Raw genomic sequence first — 22,043 nt, 5'->3', positions numbered from 1 at the left:
CATTTTGAATTTCCAAATGCTTTTCTTGGATTTGAATGTGAGACTGGGGGGAGGGATAGCTCAGTGGTTTGAGCATTGGCCTGTTAAACCCAGGGTTCAATCCTTGAGAGGGCCATTTGGGGCAAAAATTGGGGATTGGTTCTGCTTTGAGCAGGGGGTTGGACTAGATGACCTCCTGAGGTCCCTGCCAACCCTGAGATTCTATGATTTCTTATGACATATTTAAAACACTATACATATATGCATATCTAAATAGCTTATTTTATTCATTTGCATTTGACTGGGGAACATCTAACTCATGATGACATCATGGACTTTTTATCTAATTGAATTTTTAAGTATTTTACAGAATAATAATAATAATAACAACAACAATAAATAATTAAAAATACAATATTAATAACTTTCAAGGTATTTTTAAAAACTTAAAAGCAGCCAAACCAGGTCCTAATAAAGTGTTCTCAAGAAAAGAAAGCAACCATTTGTAAACACAAGATGAAGGAGGAAAGTCATAAAGGACATGTACAAATATATATTTACAAGCATAAATAAAAGGATGTTAAAAAACATACACGAGGAAAGAAATTTCTCATAAGTTAGCAATAACTGTCAGAGCCATATTTTGCAAAAATGTTCCTAAAACTGTGCTTGTAGTTTTGGGCAAATATGTTTTTACATATGCATTGATTCAGAGAGAGAGAGAGAGAGAGACGAGACCTTCCCTGTATGCATTCTATATATATAATATATAGGGAAGGTCTTGTCTATATACAAAATATGCACTGGTGTCTAACTATAATCAGTTTTTCAACTAATTTATTTAAATTGCTGCAAACCCCTGTAGGGACACACTTTTACCTCTGGCATAACGGTGTAGCTGATTTAGGAAGTTTCAACTGATTTTTATTAAAGCTTGTGGAAATTTTGCCTCCTTAAATTTGTGTGCACAAACAGAATTTGCTCTCCAAATCATATGACCAGCTATCTAATTTGCATATAAAAACTTGAGAAACTTTTTATATAATAACTTAGATGAAAAATGGCAGATGAGTTTTAGAGGCTGCCTCAGAAAACTAACCCCAACATGAAGGACAAAATAATGAAAACATAAATCTCAGGAGCTTTGAAGGACTTTTTCATAGATTACATTAATAGTATAGGTTTCAGAGTAGCAGCCACATTAGTCTATATCCGCAAAAAGAAAAGCAGGACTTTAGCATTATTAGCTGTAGCTCACGAAAGCTTATGCTCAAATAAATTTGTTAGTCTCTAAGGTGCCACAAGTACTCCTTTTCTTTTTATTACTAGTATAAATATTTTGGACATTCTTGAATAATGCAAATTTTGCATCCGTCAAACATTTATGATAATATGCTATTTGAAATGCAGCTAACAAAGGACTCTATTAATTTTCAGAGATCTGGTGTCTTCAATGTACACAAGGCATCAAATTTCAGCTGGTGTCTGGCTACCATATTGCAGAGATGAGCTAACCAGTAAAAGCCAGTTTGGAGTGGTGGCTTGGGGGAGGCTGCGGTTGATCCAGGTACTGATAATTTATAGATGGAGGAGCATTTCTACCTCAGCAAATCATGACCCTAAATTAATCTTTCAGTTTAAAGTGATTAGCTGTGCAGAGAATTTCAGAGTTTGTCTAGCATAGAAGAGACTTCATAGGAGTGTCCAACACAGTTAGGAAGCTCCCACCCCATGGAGAGAGATACCAGGAAAATTAGATTAGTTTGAGGGGAAATCTTGACAGGATTGCAAAGAATACCTCATACTGCCATCTACAGCTGCAGGTATTATAATATTTATCTCCCAAAAAAGAATGTCTATATATGAAAGAATGTGTGGATATACATTACTTCAGACACAGTCCAGTAACAAAGTCCTCAGTTATTGACTTCCAGGGTAAATTTGCCTCTGAAAGGACTGTGGGAATAGGATCCATATGGGTATGTGTGTATCAACTTATGCTTTCTATATATGTCGAGCACCGATCGGGACTTGTCTTAGGGCGGGCTATTGTACTGCATTTCAGACAGCTGACCTGCCTGGGAGATGTTTGAAAACTTTTCTCCCACCAACAGAAGTTGGTCCAATAAGATATTACCTCATCCACCTTGTGTCTCACATATTCTGGAACCACTATGATTATATCAACTCCACAAATGTCTTTGAAGAACCATCACTGAGAGCATTGAATGACTCTCAATTACTGACTCATCTCCATGGAACTTTTTTTTTTCTGTGTAGGGGCCTGGAAGTGTGAGGAAACCATGACTGGTGGACCTGGTACTTCTACATGTGAGCACACCCAGAGACTGGGATCTGCTCTGTGCAGGGGTCCTACCATTGCCATACATAAGGAGGACTTCTAGGAAAGACTCTTCCCCACCTGAATGCTGATGAACCTCATGTTCACAGAAAGGGTGAGATCAGACATGGAGAAGGTATGTCTCAAGACTCTTCTTATTTTCAAAGACCTGTAACTCTAAGAGTAAAGTCATTGTAGCTAAGAAAATTCTTTACTAAGCCTGTGTTCCTTGCTTTCCTTCCATGTTGTCTCTGAAGAGGTTAACTGGAAGCCCTGAGTGCCCACGGCCTAGGTGGGATTCTGGGAGAGCATATGTAAGTGGCTGGGGGACTCAGGAGGCCCCAAACACTTATGTAAGGGTTTAGGGCAGCTGGATGGTAGTGTCTGAGCCTTTCCTTGGGATGTGGCACACTACCAAGAGACTGAAACTGAGAGAGTGCCCCAGAGACACAATGTTAGAAATAGTGACTAGCATGTACCCAGATTCTGCTGGTTTGGAAGCATGTGGAATCCAGTGATTGGATCTACTTGCAACAGACTGGTGTCCATTTAGTGGAGTAGTGGGCCAATTTGTAACAACTAGAAAACTAATTAAAGTCCTCTTCCAACATATGCTCTAATATATTTCCTATTTTTGTAGCAAGTCTTTTGGTGTTAATAAATGTTGTGTGTTCTATATGTTCAGCTCCGAAACTGTGGGCTACTGATTGCCTTGTCATACATGCTGGTGGTTGGTGGACAGCTGGCTAGTCACCTGGTCATGGTCCTCCTTGTTTTGAACTGCTTCTATTGGTGTCTAGAATCTTCATTACAAAAAAGAACTCAGATACCAGTAAAAGCAGCTGGAAATAAGATCAACCAGACTGAGCAGCTTCCTCTACTAGGAACCACTGATACATAGAGGAGAAAGAGATTAAGTTGGAGCTGCACTCAGGAAGTGGAGCCACCAGTAAGCCTGGAACTGGTAGCTGCTATTGGAAAAATGGGGAATGAGGCAGCTAGTCAGTAAATGCAGAGGAATAAAGGAAGAAGGAGGCCAGGTGTCTGAGCAAACTTTCCGGGGAGAATGGCAAGTGTCCATATGGGAAGCATGTTTAGAGGAGAACATGACAGAGAAAGATGTAAAAAGGAGCTGATGGGGAGAAAGGAACAGAATAGAAGTGGACTTAAGGGATACAAAGTGAAGAGCAAAGTGGAAAATGTGATAAACTTGTTTTCAAAAATGACAAAACACTTGCTGAATTAAAATGCATTAAATGCTTGCATAGTAACATGTCCCCATATATGCAATTGCTGTAGTTGATGCAGGGATATTATGTGAGTATGAATGGGAGAGGATATGCTCTCTGTGCTCTTAAGTGGGAAGGGAGTCCATGAGGGACTCTCCATTAAGATATGATCCATGTTATTAAGAAGTTTGGGAAACTGTCATATATATCATGGCTATTGATTAATCAAAATTTAATACTGAGCCAATCCTCGGAGAAAAAAAGAGAGAAACAGCGGATTTTAGTCTAATATTATGGTCATGAAATAAAATTAAAAATATTTTAAATGGCTTAACTCCCTGCTTGTTAAAAATTTCAGATGTATGGGGTATCCAAACAAGATGGATACAACTTCATGTAGTCTTCTATTGTTAAAAGAACAAGGCGAACACAGAACCAAAAAAGGGGGTTAATTCCTTGAAGTTATCTGCTATGCAGCTTTGCATCCTTAAACAAGTCTGGAAGGTTGTTTGTGCTGACATAAAGCTCCAACCTCATGGTTTTAGTATCTGACACAGTAATGAGCCCTTACCTTTTGAAATGGAAGTTAATTCATTACTATTAATATTTTGCCTGATCCTACTCCATTCCTAAAAGCACTTCAAGAATTACTTCAAACAAACAGATTTCAGACTTGTTCCCTGAGTCCCTTTGAGGAATACTGCCTGCACCATTGTGTCCTTAAAAGTTTTAACTTTGATTTTTTTAAAAAACTCCATTATACATAACAGAAGTTATGGTCATGTACATATGAATGTTACAATGTTTTGCAATCACTGCCTTTTGTATTTTTTATTCTTTTTATATTTACAGGCAGAATTTATAAAAAATCTTTAATTTACAATTGGAAGATTAAAATAATTGGAGAATAGAAGAAATACATAAGAAAAAAAAAAGCTCTGAAAGGATATAGTCTGTGGAAATACCCAATTAGTGTTATTTCTGTCTAAGATAATTATTGCAAGTGAGGTTATGTTGAAGTTAACATTCAGAGAGATATTTTACTATTCTAGTTTAGCTGCTGTAAACTCATGGTACAATGTTAAAGTGTGAATTCACTATATTTCATTATTTTTTGTTTGCATTGAATGTATTGCAATTTTGTTTGTGGTATTGTGTCTCAGGAATTATCAGAAAGAGCAGATAAACAGTACATTAATGAAATGTACAGATTAAACTTAATGGGAGGTGTTGAAACAGCATTGCAGATTGGGAAATTCCCCAAAACAATGCTATGAAGTTAGAAATCTGGACAGAATATAACTATGCAATACGCAACTTGAAAAGATGCAATATAATACACCTGAGGAAAATGAATTAGGCTTGGATCTTGCAAAGATTTAGGCATATGCTTAACTTCACGGATATGGGTGATCCCATTGACTTCAATGTGACTGCTTACATGTTTAAAGTTAAGCACCTGTTTAAGAGCTTTGCTGGGTGGCGTCAGAACGGATGAGAGTCTCAGCAATATATATAGGAGTCTGAAAGCATATATGACACACAGATATGTCCAAGGCTAATTGAGCTGCATTTTTGCAGGGTATTACTCAGAAGCCAGGTAAAATAACCCCTCCCTGTTTTGCTTCAATTTGACTTCATTTGGAAGATTGTTTGCTTGTGAAATTATACTGACAACTGGAAGAAATTCAGAGATGAGAAACAGAAGTGACTAAGGACCAGATACATTGATTACTGAGTTAAAAATAAGAACTATGGGATTGACCCAGCACCTAGAGATCTTAATGGGAGTCTTTCTACTGGCTTCCTTGGGTTTTGGATCAGGCCATAAGTATAACATTTTCTTTTAAATTGTATTTTTTATATATTCTGTCCAATTCTGTACAGTTGTCTTAATACTGATAGCTTTCCCATTCTGGTACAATATATCTAAAAGAGGGAAAGATATGTTTCTGTTAAATACTTCCCTTGTACACCATATTTTAATGTTTCGATTTAATTTTTGAAAATGTAGGAGCTTTTTTGTTTGCTATCTGTGTTATGAAATTATGCCAGGTCTGGTATGCTTAATATAGCTGGTGTTTCTCTGAGATCTCCATGTCCTCCAGCCTTTCATTACAAACTGACTGTGAGACAAAATAAAATGGTCCAGAAGTTAAGCTGCTCAGTGATGATAGCAGCACCAAAGGATAGGGAGAGAAAAGAGATAAGGAGAGATGGTATACGTAAGCAACAAAGACTGGTTTCCAGTGTCAGCTGGAGATATTTTTTTCTAGATAAAGATGGTGCTGTCTCACAATTATGTCTTTTTAAGGATGAGTGAGTGAGTGAGAGTGTTTGTAAAGAGGCAAGTGATCCCCATGAGATAGGTTAAGAATCTTTCCTCTACCCATGTGCCTGTCCATTTCTCAGCTTTAGCATCAGGAGGGCTGAGTTGGAGTTAGAAATATTTTCCCAGGAAAGGGAGAAGTTTTGGAGATGACTGATTGGCATGATTAATATGGGAAGGGAACAGAGTAGTGTGAGAAACTTCTTGGGTTGCATATTTAGAAAACTATACAGTATGGAGAGGGGAAGGGTAGGTGGATTGGGATGAGTGAGACTGGCATAGGTTTTTGGATATAGCAATTGGTGTGATGCAGGTTTTCTGGGCCTTGTTTCAGAAGGAAGGTTATTGATTCCTGTGAATGTAAAGAAGATGCTTGCACTCTACCCTGGATATCTTTATTTAGGTGCTCAGCTATGATGGCTGAGTGCTTCAAATAATCACCTTAAGATGGTGGAGATTGCTGGAGCTGCTGTGTATGCAATGGTTATGGAGGTCCAGAAGAAGGGGCTATATTGTGAAGGCTTGCTTCCTGCAATCCCTGAAGTACAGATGTACTCTGGAATGTAGCCCTTTTGAATTTTCAAAGGCAATTAAGCAAGACCCAGCACAGAGATGACTGGGTTTCTCTGTGTCAGAAATTGTCACCCATCACTGAGTGAAAGGTGGAGCTCTGTTGCCGGAGTCAACACAAGGGAAGAGGAAGGGGGAAAACATGGTCCCAAGAAACGACACCTGAAAACACCACAGACAGACTGGGCTATCCCTGAAGAGAGGGCCCTGACACTAGAAGGGCATTCTCTCAAGAAGACCTGTTAAGATCATGCCCATCAACATTTTAGATTAAAAAAAAAAGATTTCTAATGGCCAAAAGAGTTGGGCTGAGAAATGGGCTGACACGCACTGCCTAGGCATTTTTATTTTTTTCTTTTATTTTTTTACTGTGGAAAGTCAAGATAATTATTGCTTTCTAATTTCTCCTTTCCTCACTTACCTGTCCTCTCTATGTCCCAGTCTTGCTCCCATTCCCTTTTCTCCAATATCTCTTTGTCCTCACCATTCCTCCTTGGAAAATCTTGTGGACATTATTCTCTCATGGTTATTCTCTCACCTCTCTCCAATCCCCATCCCTCCTTGGGCCTCTGGTTCCCAAACCATTCTCTCCTCAGCTCTGCCATCTGGGCCCTCCCCAGTTTCCCTTTCCTAAATTCTCTAATCAATTCTCTGTCCCCTACCTTGTAATCCCTTTGGTACCATTCTACTACCAGAAACACTGGATATATCAGGGGAAGGCAAGAGGGCTGGAAAAAGGAGAGAGGTAGTGTCTGGTGTGACAAAGTTCTTCCTCTACCTTGGTGGGTCTTGCACTTATTGGCGGATTTTCTCACCTTGGAGCTTCACAACAGCCCTCAGTTTGGCCGTTTTCATGAACCCACAGTCCAGGTCAACTCCTCCTGTGTCTGACCAGGAGTTGGGATGATTTGGGGGGAATCTGGGCCCGCCCTCTACTCTGGGTTCCAGCCCAGGGCCCTGTGGAATGCAGCTGTCCAGAGTGCCTCCTGGAACAGCTGTGCGACAGCTACAACTCCCTGGGCTACTTCCCCATGGCCTCCTCCCAGCACCTTTTTATCCTCACCATAGGACCTTCCTCCTGGTGTCTGATAATGTTTGTACTCCTCAGTCCTCCAACAGTATGCATTCTCACTCTCAGCTCCTAGAGTCTCTTACTCCCAGCTCCTTACACGTGCACCACAAACTGAAGTGAGCTCCTTTTTAAACCCAGGTGCCCTGATTAGCCTGCCTTAATTGATTCTAGCAGCTTCTTGATCGGCTGCAGGTGTTCTAATCAGCCTGTCTGTCTTAATTGTCTCCAGAAGGTTCCTGATTATTCTGGAACCTTCCCTGTTACCTTACCCAGGGAAAAGGGACCTACTTAACCTGGGGCTAATACATCTGCCTTCAATTACTCTCCTGTAGTCCTCTGGCCTGGAGGGAGAAGGAGGGAGAGGGCTGCTGCTCCTGTTGCTGCTAGGCCCTGGGCTCTCCCTGCTGCTGCTGCTGCTCCAGCTGCTCCCCTGGCTGGGCCAGACACCACCACCCTTCTCTGCTACCTGGTTGCTGGCCGGCTGCTGACCCTGTCCTTATCCCCTCCACCTTCCATGATATTATTGCCACCCCTGGGGCTGTCTTATTCCCTTTTCCAGCAAATGACCCCCAAGGAGCAGCCTTTGTGTTTCCCTGTCCCGACCCATTAGGGGCTGCTATCTTCCCTCCATTGCCCCTTATTTCACCAGGGTTTGAGGCGGGCCATATGGTGCCAGCCCATCGGGTGCCACATCGGGGGTCCACCCCTTGCCTGCCCGTCTCGGTGGGCCACGGGGCTGTGCCAGGGGCCCCATCAGGGGATGACCAGGAGTGAGTAATCTCACCCCCCCCCCATGCGCTGAGAGAGAAGCTGCAGGAGTTTTTAGAAGACGTCTGTGGCTCCCGCAACAAGGTACATCTTGCTCTCCAGTGATGGGGGGACTTTCATCAGATCATCCATGCCGCAAGGGCTCTTATGGGGGAAAATAAAAGGACCTGGAAGGAGGCCACCGCAGCCTACCAGCGTGTCCGTGGCTTCCTTGACTCATTACTCACCTATAGGGTAGGTCACGGTTTGCTGCATGGCCCAATGGGGGCCGCGAGCGTTCCTGCTGGTGAGGATCCTCCCCAGCCCTCCTCATAAAACTGCTCATCATTGCAACATTGAACACCTGGGGCTGTAGGATGGGTCTTCGCAGGTCCCAGGTGCTCTCCTTCCTTCGGGAGGGGGGTACTCTGTGGGTTTCCTGCAGGAGACCCATATGGATAAGGCCGCCGAAGACAGCTGGTGGCTGGAATGTGGGGACAGGGTCTAATTTTGCCATCTCGTATGGCTGGAGTGGTGACCCTGTTCTCCCCCAACCTACAGCCCGAGGTGCCGGGGGTCGCCGAGGCTGTGCCGGGCTGCCTGCTGCACCTCCAGGTCCGTATGGAGGGGCTTGTGGTCAACCTTGTTAACGTTTATGCCCCGACATCGGGCCCGGAGTGGCTGTGATTCTATCAGCAGACGTCCGCCTTCCTCGGCACTTTGGATCCTCACGAGTGCCTGGAACTGGGCAGGGACTTCAACACCACCGTCGAGGAGCGGGACCGCTCGAGGACCGAGCAGAGCCCAGCCGCTGTGGATGTCGTCCGGGAGATAGTGGAACATCACTCCCTGGTAGATGTCTGGCGTGACCACCACCCAGACAACGTCTCGACGTTCACCTTTGTCCAGGTGGAGGCCCATTGGTCGCGCCACTCCCATTTGGACCACATTTATTTATCACGCTTCCACCTTTCATGAGTCCACTCCTCCAGCATCCAGCCAGCCCCATTCTCTGACCATCATTTAGCCACCATGATGGCCTCCCTCTCTGTGGAGGGGCTGGGGCTGGCCTGTTGGCATTTCAACAACAGCTTGTTGGAGGATGTGGGCTTCGTGGCATCCTTCAGGGAGTTCTGGCTGGCCTGGCGAGGGCAGCAGTGTTCCTTTCCCTTGGCGCGGTGGTGGTGGGACCTGGGGAAGGTGCGCGCCCGGCTCTTCTGCCATGACTACACCCAGGGCACCAGCCGACAGAGGGATGTGGCGATAGAGCAGTTGGAAGGGGAGGTCTTAGAGATGGAGAGGCATCTGGCTGCCATCCCCGAGGATCCACCCCTCTGCAAAGCGTGCTGGGAGAAGTGGGAGGAGCTCCGGGCCCTCGAGAATCATCGGGCCCGGGGCGCCTTTGTTCAATCCCGCATCTGTCTCCTTCGGGAGATGGATCGCGGCTCCCACTTCTTCTACACCCTGGAGAAAAGGAGGGTGGCCAAGAAACACGTCACCTGCCTTCTGGCAGAAGGTGGCACACCCCTCACAGATCTGGTGGAGATGTGCGGGAGGGCGAGAGCAGTCCAGGGGGTGGCACGAGTGCCCACGTGTGCTTGCACAAAGTCAGTTTGGGCTGGCTGCTGCTTCTGGCCCAAATGGTGGAAATAGGACGTGGCAAGCCAAGCAAGCAGCTGAGTCCAGAGGCAGGAGCTGAGGCAGATAGTGAACAACCAGTGGGGGTGGTGAAGGGGGCAGCGGTGGTGGTAGTGGTGGAGGTTGAGGGGGACACAGATGGATCGGGGTGTAGACTCCATGCTGCACCCCTGTGTCCCTACAAACACAGTCAAAGCCCACACCACAAGAGCACAGTTTGAAAGTTATTCAGTCTTAAGGCCCCCTCCAGTGGTCTGCAGAGTCTCTAGGTGCTCCCCCACTGGTAGATGGTCCTCTTCTTCTCCTCCTCAGGGCTTCAGCAGCTCCAAGCAGCAAACTCCGCAGCAGCAGCTCCAGGAACTCCAGGTGGTGGTCCGGGTAGGCAGAAAGGACCCCTCTCAGATGGTGGTGGTGTGCACAGCAGCAGCGGCTAGGGCTGGGGTCCCTCACTCCCCTCCTCTGGGAAGCGGGCTAGCAGGCGCCCCGCAACGGGCTGCAGTTGGAGCAGTAGCAGCACCTGGGGGGGGGCGGTCCAGCAGCCAGCCAGCAACCAGGTAGCAGAGAAGGGGGATGGTGTCTGGCCCAGCCAGGGGAGCAGCTGGAGCAGCAGCCGCAGGGAGAGCACAGGGCCTAGTAGTGGCAGGACCAGCAGCAGTACCAGCAGCAGAAGCAGCAGCCCTCTCCCATCCTTTCATTGCTCTGACTTTTGAGCAGTACTTGGAGCAAGAAGTCAGAAGCATAAAAAACCCATGTAAGATTGTGCTTTGTGTAACAGTGCTGGCAGTGTGGTTGTGCACAGAGCTTTTGCAAACCTTACAAATTAGTTCAGTTTGACTGAGCAGCAAAACATGGAAATTGTATGGTGAATATATTACAGCTCCTTCCTCTTCCCTCATGCTCGATTTGCATATGATGAGTCTGTTACAGCCACAACTAGAGATCTTCAGCTCAAACTGTAACAGGGATTGTTTCTATCTCTACATCTGTGGTTCAAACCCTCGTCCATTGGCCACACTGGCAGCCATCACACATGCACAAACTGAGGCTGGGTTATTTTCCAGTAATTGGATAAAGTGCTGGATGCCTTGCAGTCCAACAAAGAAGATTTGGTGCCCTCCTTCAGAAATGTACAGTGTAGTTTAGACATGATGTAATAACAGTAACATAAGAGGGTGAAGAGGACTAAGTTACAGCACTAAATTCACATGGTTATGCAGTTAATGGCTGTGCACACTGTGGTAGAACAAAGGGGGGAGGTACATTAATTATAAGTAAAATAAATCTTGTTTGAGGCCTCTGAAAATGTGGCTATTAATGTGCTGGTCACTTCAGGTCTCAGGGAGATTTCTTTCTGGTGGTAAACTGCTGTGTGGATTTTTCAGTTGTATGGGACATGACTGGTAATTGAATGATATGTGAGAGGAATTTGAAGTGCTGCTGCTTTGGATGGTTGTAGGTATTATAACTCTGTGCTATTGTGTTTTGACATATGCACCAACAGTACCCAGAGCCCTGCTTGAACTATCTTTGGTGCAAAGTTCCTTTTTTTAATGTAATTTCAATTTCATTTTGGATCTGAACTTGAATTATTTTATCTATATTCATTTGCAGGTGTGTGGAGTGGCAGGGCCGGAAGACAGCTGTGCTTTGGGAGCTAGAAATTGAATGTACACGAGAAGTGAAATCTTCCTGTCATAATGATTTGGGGAAAATATTAAGGGGAAGCCTCACACAGAAGAAAGATAGCAATGTGGTTCAGTCAGAGGGAAAGAAGGCTTTGACTGAGCCCAGGCTGCTTTATAGTACAGGGTAAAAGAACACAAAAAAGAGATTTAGAGAATTCTTACCTTCATGAAACCTCTGACCAGGAGCTGAATGAACTACAAATTTCAACAACTCTGGGGAGGCATCTTAGATAAAAAGTGGCTTGAAAGCTTTTTCTGTTAGTCCTGGGTTTTTGACAATCATAAAAACAGCACCTACATTGTAGTTCTTTACTGAAAGATCTCATACAAAGATGAAGAACCTATTCTAGACCAACAGGCTTATCTGTTTAACCCCGTCACAGCTGATGGTTTAGTAAGTGTTTGGAGGAATTTGAGGGAATGGGAAAGTAAGCGTGAGCAGCAGGAAGGAGGTGGTAAGGCAAATAGATGCTGGCAGAAGGAGTAAAGAGAGGAACAGAAGCAGGGAGGTGATTGGGAGCAGTGGAAAAGAATAGCAACAGGAGAAGTAGACAGGGGAGAATCAGGAGTAGTGGGAAAGAGCTAGAAAGATCTGGAGAGGAGTAGTGGATGGGGAGGAATGGCAATAGCAACCAGAGCAGCAGCAGATGCAAAAAAGCAATGGTGAGAAGCTGGAGCTGTGAGGGAGAGCAGGGAGATGGATTGCCAATGACTCTAGACAAAAAAAAAAAAATATTTGACCTTCTTCTTGCTAACAGGAAAGGAAGAGAAGGATCATTGTCTTTCTTGGGGGTGCTGTCAGATGATTTGATGATGAGGGCCAGATTCAGAATTTAGATCTAAGGATGGCAGGCAGAAAAATGAGCAACCGAAAAGGTGGACGGAGGACCAGGAGAGTCTGGAGAAGCTGCTCTGCAGATGAAGACCAAATGGAGGCCGTAGACAATGGGGAGGAACTGGAGCCAGGGTGAGAGTAACATGGGTCCATTTATTCATGCCCTAGGTCATAGCAACAGCAAACAGTCCTTCTTTAATAAACTCAGATAAATAGGACGTGACAAAACAAGAATTCTTTCTAGAGGCTTCACTCATTGAATTTTCAACAGAGAGACTCATCCAGGATGTTTTTAGCCATCCCAGATTTTGAAAAAAAAAAAACAAACAGACCATTAAAATGGATTAATCATTCTGTGCTAAGCACACAACAAGATGTTTAATGAGACAGTGTAGTCATATTGCTGGCCCTTCACTAACTCTTTCTGTCTTTTAGGAGAGTGCCAATTATTTCTCAAAAAAAAAAGGAGTACTTGTGGCACCTTAGAGACTAACAAATTTATTTTAGCATAAGCTTTTGTGAGCTACAGCTCACTTCATCAGATTCATTCAGTGAATTTTCCACTGAATGCATCCAATGAAGTGAGCGGTAGCTCATAAAAGCTTATGCTCAAATAAATTTGTTAGTCTCTAAGGTGCCACAAGTACTCCTTTTCTTTTTGCGGATACAGACTAACACGGCTGCTATTCTGAAACCAATTATTTCTGTTCCTTTCAGCCCTGAGACCAGCCTGTCTTCCAGTTCCAGTGGCTTTGAAGCTGTCAGGCAGAAATGACTGTTTCTTAGTGTCCTTTGGGTTTAGGGGTAAAGAATCTAAAAAGCTGAGTGTAGGAGAAAGTATTATTATTTATTATTTGTATTTTGGTAAAGCCTAAGTGTAGAGCTGGGAGAAATATTTCAGATGAATAATTCATTCACCTAAAAATGGAGCTTGAGTTCAACTGAAACTATTTGTGAATTCAGGTCATTTTGAAACATTTAATTTGTAAATGTAGTTCAATTTACTTAACAAAAAAGTGTGTGTGTGGGGGGAGAAGAATGTAAAAAAAAAAATCCAAAAATGAAACAAATAAAAAGTTACTTTGGATTGCATGAAATGTTTCAGTTTACCCAAAAGGAAAACATTTCATTTTAGGTCAAACAAAACATTTTGCCAACAAATAAATAAAGATTTTTAAAAAAAGTTTCGGTAAGAAACAACAAAACAAAATCTATTTTCGGTTGAAACAAAATGAGCTTCTTTTTTTTTCCATCCACTGAACCAAAAAATCAATTATTCACTCAGTTCTACCTAGAAAGCTGATCTTGGACCAGGATTCTATTGTGCTATGCACTGTATAAACACAGAACAAAAAGAGGTACTTGCCTTACAATCTTAGGAGAGATGACAGAATTACAGTCTTTGAGAAAAAGTTATCTAAGAACCAAGGAAAACATTGAAAATACAGAAGAAAATGTAGACCAAGACATCCAAAACAATGAATGAAAAAGGGTAATGAATGAAGAATTAAAGAATAAAAAAAAAAGGAAGAAAAACAGAGGAGACTTTTTTTAACTGACGATATGATGGATACCAAAATGTTAAAATAGCATTAATACTGTAGAAGTTTAGGTCTCTCCAGTTAATGGATGAGATTCATTTTACATTTAAACAGGGATTCAGCTTTTGCATTTATAAAATACAGCATATCTTCCCCAAATTTCCAGCCCATTCCAACTGAATCCAGAGTGAATTTCTGAGAATTTACAATTAAATCCATTAATTAGTTTGAATTAAAGTTAATTGAATCCAGGTGATTTAAGAAATTTAGCATCATGTCAGTCTTTTTCCCAAATAATCTTATCAGAATAATACAGGCATGCCAAACATTCCATATATCAAAATTATTTGTAACTGTAATCCTGTGTACAGGCTATAAATGAAGGAATTAGGCTATAGTTAATCCAAGGTATTAAATATTGCATTTAATAGTTATGATTATATAACTCAATGTCCAGGTTCTGTAATCAGAGGGTGGCCTCTGTATCATGGGAGGAGAGGCACTGTTGGGCCCTCTTCCACTACACGAGCTATTGTCTGCAATATTGCCCAAAAGTCAGAGTCACAGGAAACGAAGGCAAAGGCAGTGCATAACTGTGTCAGTTCCAGATGAGCCAGAGAGTAATCTGTTGAGCCTGGTCCAGGATCTGTAATAAAGTAGAAAAGGAGGCAGGTGCAGCAATGGACTCTTGAATGTATTTAGTGTGTTAGACTCTCATTCCCACCAGTGCTTCCACTCTGTAAGGACATAATTTTCCCTTCCTGGAATTATTGATCATCCGTGTATGGTAAAGAGACAGTAGCACTTCTGTCCAAGAGTGCCTGAGTTGTTATAGCAAAGATGATGCACTCCAGACTGCAGGTGCAGGATTTCTCCCATGAATATGAGCAGACTATTGAGTTAACATTTGCATGCTATTTCTTATCTGAGAACGGAACATCAGTCAACCCAGAATGTAATAGTGGTTTCATCTGTCAAAGCTCTCCATGCAGACTTAACAGTCATGGCATCTTGTTAAAGATCTGGCAGAGCTATGTATGCTAGCACAGGCAGATTGGAGACTGGTGCATAATTCTAGAAGCCATTAATAATACCAGTGGCCAAATTCAACTGTATTGACAAGCTGTATGTGGCATCTCTGCCTGCAGGCTGCAGAGCAGTATTAGCTGTAGCAAACCAATACTAATGTAGGATGGACCAAAGGGTTTGCTCCTCAGGAGGTTTCCAATAGTTTTTGTATCTAGGTGGTATAGTAAAAGATCTTCATTTTCACATGTTCCAGGTGAGACCAGTATGGCAGGCTACAGTCAAGTTTTACTCCCAATATGTGATAACTGGATGAAATGACAGTAGCCATCTTTGGACATGGATCAAGATGGTTTTTTTGGCAAAATGATTGTTTAGATGGAAAGTAATTGCCGGTCTCCATTACTGGAAGTAAATAATGAATGTAGCCATCTCTTGGCTGAGATTCCCTTCAACCCCGTGGAAGCTGTTTCCAGTATCAGCAGTACAGTTGTGATCAGCATACACATACTTCTCTGCTTGCATTTCAGGAAGGTCATACTGAACTTGCTTTCTGTTTTCTGTATATATATTGAACAAAGTGAAAGACAGCTTGACCTCAGCTTTTATATTTTAGGTCTCTAGCCACCTAGTAAATGCCACAAACTCTGAGCCTGGGTGCCTAATATCTGCATACAATGCATAGGAACAGACAGGTGCCTAAGAAGAGGATCCACAAAATCCAGCATGCTAGGTGGGGGGCTGCCTAAACCAGCCAATAGCAGCTGCCAAGGAGCAGTGCATGTCCTAAGCCCCATCTTTCTCCAGGACATAGGCACCTATCTTCACTTGGGCTTCACAGCTAGGAACCTTCTCCTGGATTTGAGTACCAACACCATTTCTTACAAAAATGGAGGTGGTGGAAGCCTAACTCCAAAAACAAAACAAACAAACAAAAAAAAACACAGCCAGGAGATGGAGGAGAAGAAGGAGGTTGCCTCTCTAATAGCCCTTATAGTGATTAGAGAACTAACCTTGCATGTGGGAGATCTTGATTCAATCCCCACACTCTCACCCCACCACTCATGAGAAGGGATTTGAGGATGGGTTCCCCAGACTTCATGTGAGTGCACTTTCTAGTAGCCTATGCAATATTCTGAGGTTAATCTCTCTCAGTGTCTCCTGTTGAAGCTGTTCCACTGTGTATAAATAACTAAATATTCTTTGGACCAAAAAGAGTGAGAACGGTTCTATAGTTCAGTGGTTAGGACACTCACTTGAGAAGTGAAAAACCCATCTTCAAATTCTTTAACTTCAGCAGTCAGAGGGGGAAATTGAATGGGGTCTTCCACATCATGAGTGAGTTTCCTAACTAGGCCAGAGGTTATAAAGATGGCTGCTGCTTTCTCCTCCCACTCTTGGCAGCCGTGTGGTGTGGAGTTTATACATGCTTTGACAATGCCTACCAGAGCAGGCCCTGAAGGTGAAATAGGGAGAGCAATGCCTACTTTCATTTGGTTTCAGGATACTGCTGCAGACTTAGGTGTGAGATGAACACCCAGGCACCTACACTGAGGCATAATGCACATGACCAGTGGCAGAAACTTCAGCACCTAGTAGGTGTTCATGGTGAAAATTTAGGTACTGAAGGACTTCAGGTGAATCCAGGATTCAGAAGTGGGTTTGAGAATCTGAGTGGCACCTAAATCCTTTTGTGGATCTGGGACTCAGTCTTTTTCTTTTAAAATGTGTTTGTGTAATTGTATATGTGCATGCACAACCTATGGGTTTTAGGAGCTGCATTACATTGTGTAACATAGCTCAAGTGGTTAGCCCATGTTTGGGGCCTTGCCTGTTTGTTTCTATTAGGTGATGGAGCAGCTAGCTCTTTGATACAGTCTTATGTATTTCCAAAGAATGCACATAGAATCCTGTTTCCTTGAATACACTAGAAACAAATAGCAGCAGTTTCCTTGCTTACACTTTCCAACTCTGGCTTTCCAGTCCTGTGTTCCAAGGATCTCCTTTTTTTCTGTGCTTTAGGGCCATGCTCATGACTGCTTCTCTCTCCATCTCCTGGCTTTCTCCTTGCTTTCTGGTTTCTTTTCTCTCTCACACACACACCCTGCAACCAATCATATCCCGGCCTATGCATCTGCAGTCAGTCTCCAGGGAAACCTGTCAGGCCACAAGGCATAACATCTATTCATGCACTACTATGCTGTTCCAGGCCTTGGATGGTAACTTCTATTATTTCAACTATTTGTAAACAAAGGGGTGTATAATTGTTTCCTAGATTAGCCAAAATGAAGGGCGCTTACTACACCCATTGACTTCTGTCACGTCTGTGGTTGATGCCTGACATTAACATCTCCTAATAAACACTATATAGGCAAAGACAGGGATATATGTTACATTATTGTTCTGTATAATACTTGTACATAAACAAAATGGGTTTCATACAGTATATTCAAATATATTAATTGTCATCTATTGTACTTTTTTATGTTTAATATCAACTGCCAGCCTCAATGCAGTGCCACAACTACCCAGCCCATAAGATATTGACAGTCTAGATGATAGTATAAAATTAGTAGAAGTGATTTAACATACTGAAGAGCTTCCTGATCCCCATTCCTAAACAAATCTTTATTTTCTCTTCTGCAATTATATTTGAAGTTTAATGAGGCTAACCTTCCAACAGACAGTGAAAATGTGGAAAACACATAGAAGAGAGAGGAGAGATTCTGGAGATGTATTTTCTAAGTTCTGCTTTGTGCCACCTCCTTGATGCTATTTTTTTTAGAACAGACATTCTCAGAGCCATTTGCCTTTTTTTCAACTTATTTATTTCACAAAGTTTGGAGAAAGGGTTCATCAGCACTACAACAGGAAAATCACTTAAGGCACTCTAGGGGTTTTTGATGCATTCAACATTTACCTTCAGAGTTTGTTATTTTAAGATTTCAAAAACAATTCATTCCTCTGACTCCTACATTTTTTTGCACTCTGACTTGGTACAAACAGCCTTTAAAAATGACCTCCCTGTCTGTTTGGGTGATAGGTGCAACTTCTCAAATATCGAAAGAGAGGGCTGCTTTTACAATGAGCTACCAAAGTATAGAGCCTTTGAATAGATGCTAGATACTAATGGAAATCTGAGCAGTCAAGCAGAAAGTGACTGTCACACTGATGAAAGCAATACATGGATCTCTGAACCTGTAGTATTTTAATTATTATGTCTATAGCCCCATAGGTGTGCATAACCTATTACAGGCAAATAGATATGACAGGTGACATCTGCGCACACAGACTCAGGTAATCAGACAACTTAATTCTATTAATTCTGCCTACTATTGCCTGAACAAGCCCCTAATGACCTGAATTGACAATACTAGACTTGGGACATCGATTTAAATCAACAGCAATTTGGTGGATAAAGCAGCTCTACAAGATGTCCCTAAATGCTTGTGGGGGTGGTCTTTTTAAAGTGTTTTATTTATTTATTTATTTATTTATTTACTTTAAATAAACATTCACTCAAGTTTGAAATGGTGATGGCGCACATAGAGAATCTCAAATTCAAACCCCAGCAAACATTTTTTAAAGGCCTTGTTATTTAATTGTTGGGTGTGAGCCCACCCCAATTTGTTTGGTTCAAAGTTGGATCTCAAACTGTAAAAGACATATGTAAAGAACGATAGGGTATGTGTTGCATTTATATTATTTTAGGTATGAAGTATATGGGAGAGAAAATAACAGGATGGAAGTGAGATAGAGGTTTGAAATCTAAGGACTCTGAGGGCTGATTAGCTTGCTAGGAAGCCATCCTGACATGTTGGTGTGAAAGTCAGCAGTGGCAGGAGGACCACTGGAGGGGAGCGTGGAGACCTGACATTTGGAGGCAGTTTGATCTGGGCTGGCTGACATTGCCAAAAAAAGTCTCACCAGACTCCATCAACTGGTCCATCAGGGATGATAAAGGCCTGGGCTTTCGGGCAGGGGGCGGGGGGAGAAAGACTAGGCTGAGAGAGCATTGGATTCTGCGGCTTATGGAAAGGAAGCCTGACCTGGGATATGAAATTGAAGGGTATGCTTGTGTTCATTTTAAACAAAACATGATTTAGAAGGTATGTATGCATAAAGAAGCATGGTGTGGCTCACCACCCTAGGAACATTCTTGAGAATGCCAAGGGGAGGGGTGTGAGCTCAACATGTGGAGTGGAGAAGTATAGGCATGTGCTGAACAAATCCATATATGGAAAGGTTAAATATGATTGGCTAGAGGTTTGTGTTATGTAACTTGTTATGTAACTGCCATGTGCTATGAAATAGCAATGGGAGGGGCTCCTTGCTGGAGGGACTCTGGCTGATTTTTGTACCAGGAGCTCTCCCTTTGTGCACATTGAATAAAGTCTTGTTGAATTGAATTGAATAAAGTATTGAAGACCCTTGATTCTGCCCGGCATCTGAATATTTTGGTTATTATTGGGAACCACAAAATGCCAACAAAATACAATTTTATGGGTTTAAAAAGGGCAATGGGCACTTCCAGATGATCAGTGCCAGAGTATATTGATAGGTTTTAATTGAAAATAATAAATTATGATTGCAGTTTTCTTTCTCAAGAATAAACATACCCAGTATTTTTAAACTTTTCTCATAGGTCAGGGTTTCTAAACTTTTTAGTATTTTTAGTGCTCTCCAGTGAGCTCTCTCCAATTTAGCCCCATATATATTAAATGTGTGACATTCAAAAGGGATACAGTACTCTAGCAGAGGCTTCAGCTTTGTACGGCAGGACAATTACCTCCCATGTCTTACATATAACACTCCTGTTAATACACCTCAAAATGGTATTAGTCCTTTTCACAACTGCATCATATTGTTTACACATAGTCAATTTGTGATTCATTATTACTCCCAGATTCTTTTCAGCAGTACTATAGAAAGCCAGTTATTCCCCATTTTGTAGTTGTGCATTTGATTTTTCCATTCCAAATGTAGTACTTTTCACTTGTTTTTATTGAATTTAATCCTGTTAAAACCAATTCTCCAATGTGTCAAAATCCCTTTGAATTCTTGTCCTGTTTCCAAAAGTGCTTGCAATCCCACCCAGTTTGGTGTCATCCACAAATTTGTAAGCATACTCTCCACTCCCTTATCCAAATCATTAATGAAAATATTGAATATTACCAGTCCCAAGACAGGTTTCAGAGTAGCAGCCGCGTTAGTTTGTATCCGCAAAAAGAAAAGGAGTACTTGTGGCACCTTAGAGACTAACCAATTTATTTGAGCATAAGCTTTCGTGAGCTACAGCTCACTTCATCGGATGCATGCAGTGGAAAATACAGTAGGGGGATTTTATATACACAGAGAACATGAAACAACGGGTGTTACCATATACACTGTAAGGAGAGTAATCAGGTAAGGTGAGCTATTACCAGCAGGAGAGAAACAAAACCTTTTGTAGTGATAATCAAGGTGGGCCATTTCCAGCAGTTGACAAGAACGTGTGAGGAACAGTAGGGGGGAAAATAAACATGGGGAAATGACACGTCCACTCCCAGTCTTTATTCAAGCCTAATTTAATGGTGTCCAGTTTGCAAATTAATTCTAATTCAGCAGTCTCTCACTGGAGTGTGTTTTTGAAGGGTTTTTTTTTTTTTTGTAATATTGCCACTTTTAGGTCTGTAATCGAGTGACCAGAGATATTGAAATGTTCTCCGATTGGTTTTTGAATGTTGTAATTCTTGACATTTGATTTGTGTCCATGTATTCTTTTACATAGAAACTGTCCAGTTTGGCCAATGTAAATGGCAGAGGGGCATTGCTGGCACATGATGGCATATATCACATTGGTAGATGTGCAGGTGAACGAGCCTCTGATAGTGTGGCTGATGTGATTAGGCCCTATGATGGTGTCCCCTGAATAGATATGTGGACACAGTTGGCAACAGGCGTTGTTGCAAGGATAGGTTCCTGGGTTAGTGGTTCTGTTGTGTGGTGTGTGGTTGCTAGTGAGTATTTGCTTCAGGTTGGAGGACTGACTGTAAGCAAGGACTGGACTGTCTCCCAAGATCTGTGATAGTGTTGGGTCATGCTTCAGGATAGGTTGTAGATCCTTAATAATGCACTGGAGAGGTTTTAGTTGGGGGCTGAAGGTGAGGACTAGTGGTGTTCTGTTATTTTCTTTGTTAGGCCTGTCCTGTAGTAGGTGACTTCTGGATACTCTTCTGGCTCTGTCAATGTTTCTTCACTTCCGCAGGTGGGTATTGTAGTTGTAAGAATGCTTGATAGAGATCTTGTAGGTGTTTGTCTCTGTCTGAGGGGTTGGAGCAAATGAGGTTGTATCGTAGTGCTTGGCTGTAGACTATGGTTTGTGTGGTGTGATCTGTATGAAAGCTGGAGGCATGTAGGTAAGTATAGCGGTCAGTAGGTTTCTGGTTTGATAGTGAACCATTCATATCTATTTTTGATTACTGTTTTTCAATCAGTTGTGCACCCACCTTTTAGTAATTTCATCTGGATCAGATTTTCTCATAGTGCTTAAGAGACTGCAATTTGGAACTGTGTCAAAAGCCTTATTAAAATCAAAATCTATCACAGGTACTGCTTCCCCACCCCACCCCACCCCACCACCATCTACTAGGCCAGTAATCCTGTCAGAGAAGGAAATTAGGTTGATTTAGTATGATTTGTTCCTGATAAATCCATATTGGCTATTACTTGTAACCTCTTATCCTCTAGACCAGGGGTGGGCAAACTTCAGCCCGGGGGCTGCATCTGGCCCTTCAGATGTTTTACTATGGCCCTTGAGCTCCCGCTGTGGAGAGGGGTCCGGGGCTTCCCTGCTCCATCTCTTCAGCCGGGGAGTGGGGTTGGGGGCTTGCCCCACTCCACACATGCCATGGTTCCGCACGGCTCCCAGAAGCAGCGGCATGTCCCCCACTCTGGCTCCTACGCATAGGGACAGCTAGGAGGTTCCACACACTGCTCCTGCCCCAGGAACCAGGGCCAATGGGAGCTGCAGGTGCAGTGCCTGCAGAGAGGCGCATGGGCACACCTCCGC

This window comes from Lepidochelys kempii, chromosome 1, assembly GCF_965140265.1.
Source record: "Lepidochelys kempii isolate rLepKem1 chromosome 1, rLepKem1.hap2, whole genome shotgun sequence".
In the NCBI taxonomy this organism is placed as follows: domain Eukaryota; kingdom Metazoa; phylum Chordata; order Testudines; family Cheloniidae; genus Lepidochelys; species Lepidochelys kempii.
This window is presented reverse-complemented; position numbering follows the sequence as displayed.